This window comes from Sabethes cyaneus, chromosome 3, assembly GCF_943734655.1.
Source record: "Sabethes cyaneus chromosome 3, idSabCyanKW18_F2, whole genome shotgun sequence".
Classification (NCBI taxonomy): Eukaryota; Metazoa; Arthropoda; class Insecta; order Diptera; family Culicidae; genus Sabethes; species Sabethes cyaneus.
The window spans coordinates 98,388,232-98,399,434 of NC_071355.1; positions in this window are offsets into that span (position 1 = coordinate 98,388,232).

An 11,203-nucleotide genomic window follows, 5' to 3' on the forward strand; every position below is an offset into this window, starting at 1 on the left:
ATCTTTGCTCTGTCTTTGTATTCTTCAATTGTTTCTTCTTGATAACGTGCAGATTAACCGAGACTAAATGTCTGCTTGAACATGCGAGAACTTATTTCTGCTAAATGATATTGATCCTGAGCTCCGTAAAGTCTAGTGGAAAACAACCGACAATCTATTTTGCGTTACACGATGCTATGAATTATTATTATTCTGTATGTACAAAGGAAATGCGGAAACTAAACCATCTATACACCGATTACGGTTATTATCACAATAAAATGTCCTCACGAACTGAATTAAGAGTTGATTCAGCGAGGACAACGAGTCTGTGAAAATTTCCAGCCCACCTAGACTCCTCTCTCAGTTGACCAGTCTGAAATGGAGAGTCAATCTCCTCTCTTCGCAGCTGCTCGAAATATATGCAATCGGATTTTTGGCAATCAACAAGAAACAAAAATATCCATGTCGAGCAGCTGATATCTACAGTAATCGCTCTACTAAGGCGGAGGGTGGTGTGCGCTAACTGCAATTTCTCAGCTTTCTTTTCTCCATAAATTTTTAGAAAAGGTGACAAACTTGTGATAGTGCCGAACAATATACCGAAAATTTAAGTTATTGATTATAGGATAGCCGAGCAGTTATTGTTTATAAACAGCACTTCGCCTAATTCGAAGTTTACTTTACCGAAATCAGTTCCAATTTGGTTCAATTCCGAGACGGTCGATTAGGTATGCGTATTTCGGAACCTTTGCAGCGGAATGACCCACGTGATGTTTATGGAAAAGCGTAGCTTTAAATGAAGGCTTTACTTTATTCATAGACCAGTGATTTGGTTATTTTTACCAATTACGCGTAATAAATCCACATTTTGATATTCATGATGAAAACCTGTTGTATATCAAAAACAAAAGCAAAGCATTAGGCTTAAACGTCTATAAGACTTGACTCTTCTTTATTGGCAGATTTCGAAGTCGGCTGTTAGAACGCAGGACAATTACGAGGCTAGTGCAACGATCCTACTGACCGATTTCTGCCGATCTACCGTCCACCCAAGATTCTACCATAGGTGAATTGGCTTGTTAGGCCAACATCGTAGTTCGACCAGGTACTGCGACGGCCTGTTATTTATCATAATGCATGAAAACTTTCACAATATAAACTGATAAAACATTTTAAACAGGTGTAAAAAGGGTTTATAACGGAAATCGAACCTAAATACAAAACGATTCGAAATAGATGGGCCTAACGGACTATGTAACCCAGGCAGGTGGACGACAGTGGTGATACTTCGAAATTACTAACGAATATCCCAGAACCGAAGAGCCATCTACTTTATGCCGCAGAAACTAGTAATCCATGTAGTCTTGTTCGGAACCAAAAAGCTTACTTAGAAAAGTTACTTTGGCTGTGTTTGGCTGCATTGTTTTCTGATTTATGTTTGAGTTGAGAGTATTGAGTATCAATACCTATAAAAAAGGGATTCTGTCTGTCTGTCCTTATGTTCCTTATAGAATCGAAAACTACTGAACCGATCGGCGTGAAAATTTGAATGTACGGGTTTTTGGGCCTAGGGAAGGTTCTCTCGATGGCAAAAAACCACTCCCCCCACTAAGAGGGGGGGGGGGGGCTCCCATACAAATCTATACCTATAAAAATGGATTTCTGTCTGCTCTATGTTCCTTATAGAAACGAAAACTACTGAACCGATCGGAGTGAAAATTTGCATAAGGGGTTTTTGGGGCCAGGGAAGGTTCTTATGATGGTTAGAGACCCCTCCCCCACACTAAGAGGGGCTGCTCCCATACAAATGAAACACAAATTTCTGCATAACTCGAGAACTAATCAAGCAAACGGAACAAAATTTTACATGTGGGTGTTTTTGGAGACAATTTTTTTTTCTATGGTGAATTGAGACCCCCACTTTAGGAGGGGGCTCCTACACAAATGAAATACAAATTTCCTCATAACTCGAGAACTAATCAAGCAAATGGAACCAAATTTTGCATGTGGGTGTTTTTGCAGGCAAGTTTTTTTCTATAGTGAATTGAAACCCCTCAGCTCTTTAGGAGGGGAATAATGATCCCTTTCCCTTTTAAGAGGGGGGGGGGCTTTCATATACATGAAATACAAATTTCCTCAGAAGTCGAGAACTAATCAAGCAAATGGAACAAAATTTGACATGTGGGTGTTTTTGGAGACAAGAATTTTTTCTATGGTGAATTGAAACCTCTCCCCGCTTCAGGAGGGGGGCTCCTATACAAATGAAATACAATTTTCCTCATAACTCGAGAAGTAATCAAGCAAATAGAACCAAATTTGGCATGTGGGGGGTTTTGGAGACAAGAATTTTTTTAATGATGGTTTGAGACCCCTCACCCCTGTGGTAGGGGGATAGGGACTCTCATGCAAATAAAACAGAAATTTTTGCGCAACTCAAAAACTAATCGAACTCGAGAAATTTCAGACTCTTTCATAAAACATTAATCAATAACAAGACCACCAAAAACTATCAATAGTAACATTAGATAATTCAGCGCGAGACAGCCACAGGCCGCGAGTGTTGCCGGCGACCTGCCGTCGGAAGCGCCGGCCACTGCGGGGGGCAGCCCCCCGTAGACATCACCACTATCTAGGTTTATTTATTTTCCTAGATCTACTGACCTCTATTACTTTCCTTCAGTTGGGTCACCCCTGCGAAATGATACTTTCCACGAAAAGATTTTCCGTGAAAGGGTACATCCCGTGTAAGGTTTTTCGCCAAATGGTATTCTGAGAAAATCTATATTCCGCGTTATGGTCAACCGAGAATTGGTGTTCTGCAAAATGGGTTCCGCAAGGGAGTTGTTTTTTACTTTACTGTGAGGAAAATTTGTATATTAAAACACCCATGAACTCCTCAGAAACTTACAAAACACGAGATTGTGACAAAGGTCATCCGAGATTCACGATTTATGTACAACACGGTTTAATTTGTGGCAATACGAAGTTTGTCGGGTCAGCTAGTGTTCTTATAAAATTCAACACGAATTATTGCACCTGGCAGCAATTTTACGAGTCGCACGCAAATTCGTTTTTTAATAATAATTATCCTGTACTTACTAAATACATTGAAAATAAGCTTGTCACGCAAAGAAGGGTGCAGTGGGGAGGCAATAAGGAAAAACTGATGGTTCAAATTGCTAAATTGCAAACATGTGCGGTAAACGCAGAAAATAACCACACTAATAATTTTCGCGTGGGACTCTAAATAGGTGGAAACTCTGCAATATATTTGATTTTATTTAACAACGCCTTTGACAAAAAATCGTAGATATACCCGGTAATACTCTATTGAGTAGCTAAGCTAGGAGGTGCGATGCTGCGTGGCTCACGGCTGCCTGATCTCAAAACTGAGATTTTAGGCAGACGGTTGAGCCGCACGGTCTTGTTATCGGGTAAACTTAATATGTTATTTAAAATCAATTTTAAATCAATTAAACGAAACAATTACGTTTTAGTTCAACAAGCACCTATACAGTAAAAGTTTGGCCGTACTAAGTTTAAATAATGCACATGGTAAGAAGAAAAAATTAATTATTCATTGGCAATTAGATGCACTGATGGCAAATCAAATGACGCGATAAGTAAGAAAATGTTATATTGACTCAATCAGCAATTTGGTAAGATCGTTACAAGTCGAATTTTTTCACATGTCGACTCTTTTGGTAATAACATACCAAGCGAGCCTACCTAATCCATATGATTCTAGTATTACCTTCTGGTGAGGCTTGCTGACTAGAAAATGATTCCGGAATGCGCTGCAAGTACTCAATCATTCTTCATGGGTCTTTGGATAGTCAGTAGAGCCAACATTATCTATAACCCGAAACTGAGATAATTGCATGGACTAACCATCACTGCAGTTACCTTTTTTCATAATATCACTGTCGGACAGTGGGAGATAGATAGGATATACACACATACACACACCGCCTTTGACAAAAGGCTCGTTGACTGAATATTCTTATAAACTATGTTGATTTAACTCAATAGTGAGCTTGATAATCAGTAAGATTGATTGGATCGTTCCAGGGCAGAATGCGCAGCGCAAAACGTAAAAACTTTTTCTGTACCTGTTCGATTACAACGGTTTGCGTTACCTGATGCGGGTACCAAACGGTAGAAGCATACTCCAACATGCTACGCACCAACGCGCAATACAGCGTTTTGAGTGCGTTGGCATCTAATTTGAAAAACTTTCGGAGTTGCCATACGCTTACATCGTACAAAGTGAATGTCGGTAGGCTACAGTGGGCCACGCACGTCGTAAGGATGCCGGATGACAGTGCGACGAAAGCAGCTCTCGTCCACAACTCTACCGGTACCAGGAACAGGGCGGCTCAACGTGCAAGATGGCTCGACCAGGCCGAAAGTGATTTGCGACTTCTGAGTCGACTGGGAAATTGGCGACGAGTGACCCAAGATCGAGTTTAATGGACACGACTGTTTGAAACAGCACGAGCCACCCCAGCACTATACTGCTAACGAGGATTTGTGGTTCGAGCAGCACGTTTGTCACAATCGTGTGGAAGATTTGTGCCTTGTGACATACCCCTATACTGCCTAAACATTTTCATCGTTAAAAGACGTTTCTTTGTGTTTTAGTTTTATCACGCCTGACAGTTACCAAAAGTCTGAAAACAGACACCTGTCTTGACTGTTTTCATTCTTCATTAAACATGTGCAAACATTCATGCTGGAGAAACCAAAACAACGTGTTTGGTTTCATTATTCACCATGCGCCCGCGCAGAAAGGATTCTAGAAAATTTCCTCTCCCATCTCTGTGCTCTTAGCGAGACAAAGGTCGATAAGGAAAAGTAATGAAAGAAATTCATTCATTTCGTAGAACGGAAGCAGAATGTATGTACATGGTTGCGGGCTAGTGAGTGAAAAGTATAGATTCTTCTGAAATAGTTTATAACTACAGAAAAATGTTGAAAATTATCACAAGCTACTTACTAGGACGTAGCTGAAATGTCAAATTTCGAAAGATAGTGAGAATAGACAGATAATAAACAGTTTGTGTGATTTTATCCTTTAATTGTTCTGGAATACATTGCTAAGTAAGTTTTTTTGTGAGCAATAAGACTATGAAAAAAGAATGATTTATTCGGGATATGTTTAAAATTCACTCTAAATAAGAAATATCACCAATTTATGGTGTCAAAAATATTATAATAATAAAACTGCGCAACTGGAAAAAAATAATTGATTTTTCATCATAATCATACTGCAGCGACGTTATGCAGAGGAAAAAATCGGAATATATGTGACTGAAATGAAGCGTAGCGAACTGTAGTCATAGGGGGTAAACCTCCAACACTCTCATTGTGGTTGCAAAAAGGACCAGAGAAAATTATACATCCTTCCAATTGCCATTTGATTCAGTTTAAACTTGTTCAATCTGGTAACCTGTGATAAATTGAAAATTATTGATTCAGCTGTGGTCAAATGAAAAGTGATGAAGGAGATCAAAGTAAAATAATTATTTGTTATTTAAATATAAACGCAAAGGTTTCAGACAAATTATCAGTCAGAAATAGTGAGTGTTAAGAATATTCAAACGACGATATTCTCGATATTCGATATTCTGCGTTGAAAATAGGGTGGGGGCGTCCATTAATCCTATTGCCTATATTGGTCCTATGCTCACTACAATCATCCATATCTACATATTTCTAGCGCATTTTGCTTGAAGCACAGATGAAACATACAGATAGGTTGAAAAAACTTCGAAATAATTTTTTAGCATTGTAGATATAGTTGATTGCAATGAAGATATGATCAATATAGGCAGTAGGACTAATAATCGTCGTAATTTGAAAAAAAATCTTATTACGATTAGTTGAATTTATATTTAGTTCTCGTCAAATCTCCGTGCAAAAATTGTTTATACACTCGTTTGAATTTTCGCTCAACAATATTTACAATTTAGATTTTCTTTTACATTAAAAGTCGGCAATATAACAAAGTTTGTCAGAGTGAGAAGTTTATTAAAAAAAATTCTACGGTGGTGGATACTGCAAAGCAAAATCGGAAAAACTATGTTCTAATTCTTGGAAAATTTTTAAAATACTATTTCCTTCTTCAGCAAGAAGTTTTTTAATGACAAAAATTTCACGCTATCGTTATGCTTTGTTTCTGAGTTATGACCGGAAAGCTGACGATTAACGATATTTTTTCAAGACAAAATTTCGTTTCGACGAAAATTCTTAAAAAAGTGAAGCCTGTCCAAATAACAAATCTAAATATCTAATGCCTCTAGATTTTATTTAAATTTATACAGGTTCTATCGTAGAAAAACCATTATGTACAGCGTTATGATGGTCAATTGGTCATACGCATTGTTAATAAATATAATTTAAGTACTTATAGCTGACTGTTCTCCACTGATGAAAAAACTATTCCTGAAACCAAATTACGACAGTTTTACTGTGGCAATGGTTTTATATTACTGCAGCAAAAACAAAAACCGCTCTAAGTATTCCTAGTTTAGGAATTTCTCACGAGAAGGCATATTAATACACAGACGTAGTAATACAACATTAATCTTATTGCGGCTGCCTGTCAAATTGTCTATACAAAGTTTTTATCGACAAGTTCTCATTTTTTAGAATACAGATTAATTGAACTCAAATAATTAAATTCAATTGTTTTGTTTACACAAGTGGCTTTTACATCTGCACTATTCCAATGGCTCATTGACTTAAAATTTAAGTGCTTCTCATTCCCATATGCATGATGGAATTTGATGTAGGTACATATGCTTCAGAATTGGGAAAACTTTTGCTAAATTTTTGCTTCGCTAAAATATTTATTTGCTGAAAATTCTCTATATGTTATTTAAGATATTCTATGAGAGTCCACATAAAATAATACTGTTTGCAAGATAATGTGACAGGAAAGTTTACCCTTATTTTTCGCGAACATACATTTTCAAATGAGCAAAGCAGACTAGCCTGCTGTTTTAGTTCTTTTGCACACCTAGCTTTATGTGAAACTTTATAGAACAGAACGAAAATGTTCAACGGTTTCAGTCATAGATCTGGTTAAAATCAACTGAAGTCTGTTCTATTTAGAATTTGGTCACACAAAATTTCCAATTACTCCATGAGGAAATGAAGTACAAAATTTGTAAAAATATAAAAAATTCGTTGCACGTCTCTACACATCAAGTCGGCTTCAGTCTGGTCCTGCCATCTAGCACGATGAGTCCCTCTATTCCTGGTGCCGGTGGGGTTCTTGAAGAAAATGGATTTCACTGCACAGTCGTCCGGCATTCGCATCCTTGCGACGTGGCCGGCCCACCGTAGTCTCTCCGCTTTCATCAGGTGCACGACAAGAATCTCTCCAAGTAGTGCCTAATTAGCGTTTTGTACATCGTCAGCTTTGTGCGGCGGCATATGCTCCTTGATCGAAGAGCCTTGCGAAGGGAAAAGTAGGCGTTAAATCTCCTTACTCGTATTATTGTCGGCGGTTTATTTTTAAGCCCCACATTTACCCTTCCTTCATGCTGAATTCTCTGAAGCCCTTTAACGGTGTAGTTAAGTGTACTGGTCAAAGGTACGAATGAGTCCTCGCCAGGGACCCCAATACACACAAGCACGCATAAAATTTAATAAGCATATCACTCACTCAATAGCGATTATAGCAAAAAGAAATGCAGTGCTGGTCATACAGCAAACACCCGGGCGATATCACAATAGGTCAACTATACTGGTCGCAGTGATGGGTCCACACATGAAAAACAAAATGTCGGCGGTAACCAGAGATCCCAAATATATGAACTAATTCACCACTTCCAGCTCATCACCGTCAATAGTCGCTATTTTTGGGAGGCAAACGTTGCCATCTCTGGAGCCTCTTTTTACCATATCCTCCTAGTCTCCTAGGCAATTGGCTTTTCTTACTGAAGATCGTTCCTCTCCTTTCGATGCCCGCTCGCCGGATCACACCTTCAATAGTGGTATTGAATAACATACAGGACATTCCATCCCCTTGCCGTAGTTCTCTGCGCGATTCGAAGGGACTCGAGAATGCTCCCGAGACGCGCAAGTAGCACATCACTCGCTCTAGAGTAGCTTTGATCAGCCGCGTCAGTTTGTCTGAAAAACTGTTCCCCTCTATTATTTTCCATAGCTGTATCGTATGCTGCCCTGAAATCCACTAAAATATGATGCGTGGGCACGTTGTATTTCCGACATTTCTAGAGGATTTGGGGAGTAAAAATTTGATCCGTAGTAGTACGGGCCCCAATAAAGTTCGCTTGATACTGCCCTACGAAATCTCTTGCTATTGGGGATTGACGACGTAACAAAATTTGTAGAGTACTTTGTAGGCGGCGTTGACTAGCGTAATGCCGCGGTAATTACAACAGTCTAGCCGATCGCCGTTTTTGTAGATGGGACAGACCACACCTTCCATCCACTCCTCCGGTAGTTTCTTCTTCTCCCATTATGCAGGGTAGTGCCGTTGCTAGCGGTTCTTGGCCATTTTTAGAGATCTGCCAGGAGTCAGTCCTTTTCGCCGGCTCTATTATTCTTCAGCTGACCGATTTCTCACCGAATCTTTTCGAGATCGGGTGTCGGCCCGCTGTTAGCGTTTGTATGCGCTCCTAGGTTAACTTTCATTGCGTCTCCTTCTGTTATATTGCCGTTGAGATGTTCATTGAAGAACTACTTCCACCTGTTGATCACCTCACGCTCGTTTGTGATTAGATCCCCTCCCTTGTCCCTACACATGTCAGGTTTAGGAGTGTAGCGCTTACGAATTAGGTTCACCTTCTCGTAAAACGTGAGCGTGTAATTAGCTCCCTACAATCCCTTTCTACCTTCTGGCGCTTTTTCCTCCTCAGGATCGTGGAACACTCATTCCGCGCTCGTCAATACTTAGACAAATTATCTCTCGTGAAAATGTTGAGATAGTTTTTCAAAGCTCTTTTTTTCCTCTCCATCGCTTGTAGACCAATCATTTTGAGCGCTCGAGGTTTCCTCACCTATCACCACGGTTACGGCCCCATTGACGGTCGTGCGTATCATATTCCCTCCGTTTTTTAAGGGTCGAAGCATCTAGCTCCACAGCGGCAGGCAGAGCTTCATCCAGTACGTAAATGTTTAGCAACTCGCGGGTTGTCTAATTACCAAATGTTTAACCGAGGAGGGCGGTTTGGTCGCGAGGTATAAACCTGATAGCTTTGAGCGCACATGTACTGATACTAAGTAATGGTCCATTGGTCCGAACCAGTATCCACACCCCGTAGCGAGCGTGCGTTGGTGATGTTCGAGAAAAACCAGCCCTCGATGAAAATATGGTCGATTTGGTTTAAAGTTCGTTGATCAGATGATCTCCAGGTGGTTTGAAAGAAAGTGCTTCTGATCACCAAGCTTCAGGAAGCTGCAACTTTTACATTGTACAGAGGATCACTACTGCAAGAAAAAGTAATTTTGCTCTTGGTTTAACATAAAAAATAGGGGGCTGCTTGCTTTAAAACACTGTATCTCGGGATCTGCAAAGAACACCTCGTGACGATGAGTAAGTCTCACATAAAAAGAACTGCAAAACTTGATAATGTTGAAATTTTTGAGATCAAATTGTACTCATTGAGAGAAAAATGTAAATTAAATTTTCAAATCGAGTTAAAATATATTTGGTAGCAGTGATGCTCAAAAATATTATCTTTTTTGAATTTCTTGGGTTGGAAATTGTATCGAGTAGTGTCTTTCTAAACCCAATATTTCCGGAGATATAAGCAAGAGAAAATAAGAGGGTTTGACCTAGGACAGGATATGCCATCTGGCTTCTCACTTTTCTTTTCATTATGGCCGTCTTCCCGATTAAAAATTCTTTGTACACTCTACGCCATTGTTGCCTGCACATAAAAATCACATTTTAAAAATCACTTCATTTGCCGAAGAACTCGTCCGGAATACGGCGCAGTTTATGCGACCAAAATCATGTTTTTCATTTCATTTTGAAAATTAAAATTCGTGTACAAACGAAACTAACCTAGAACCAATTCGGAAATATGGGCTAGTTCTCCTCAGAAAGTAGTACAATTTATTCTCAACATATTACCGTGTTGGGATGATGCCTTCAATTAAAATAACAATTACTAAACAACATAGTAGCTGTTCATAGTAAAGGCATACAGCAAAAGAGGACACACCACAATAGATCAAAGAACTGGTCGCAGTGGTCCAAGGTCCCCAACAAGAAAAAAAAACCTAGAACCAAGCATAGAACTACAGAAAACAAAATAAATTAAAATTCGAAAATAATTACTCATCTTCGTATTCCCACTAACGAGTTTCGGTAAAACTGAAAACGATAACGCGTTATATTTTCCAGTCAACGGTTGCATGTCACTTTCAGACAATCAGAAATTGGGTCAATTTTGGGTCAACGCCGCGGTTGTTTTCTTTAAAAATCGAGGTGCTCCTATTAATCGACGGGATGTCCAATCGGCACCAAATTTTGGATTTTTACTTTCTGACGTAAAACGAACAATCTGGCAAAATTTGGTTCAAATCCGTGCAGATCGATCTCGGTCACTTGACGTGACGCAAATGTAAACGAAATCTGACAATTACTGAGACTATATCGAACTTCTATGTAAAATTAGTCTTTCATCTAACAGCAGCGTCGGCGTATGGAACTGGTGTTTTAGTGCAGTAACTGTTTCGAATCAATTGCCTTTGTTTTTTGATAGAGCGAGCTTCCAGTATTATCACAGAGAACAGACATCCATTCAGGAACAAATTTCTCAGGAATTCTCGAATAAAATTTCAAATTAAAATCGCCTAATATAGTAGTGTCACCTCCAGCATGGTTTTCACCTAAATGATTCTTTTCCAGACTAATTAGATAGATTTGCATGCTGACAACAGCTTGCCTCTAGCACTAGAATATATGAACTATAAAAACTACACTAGCGCCAGAAGCTAGCTGTTGTAAATTGTTGTAGAACTTAATGCACCTTCGCACCTTAATGCGACATCATCTTCATAGTTTTCAGGTTAATTTGACATACATTTAATCCAAGTGGGGATCTTTTTATAGGTTGTCTGTTCTCTGTGGCAGTACATTATTTAATCCGTTATTTAAAATAGATTTATAATAAACGCACCCACAAAAATACACATAAACACACAATGAAAAGTATTTCACAACCATACGTTATCC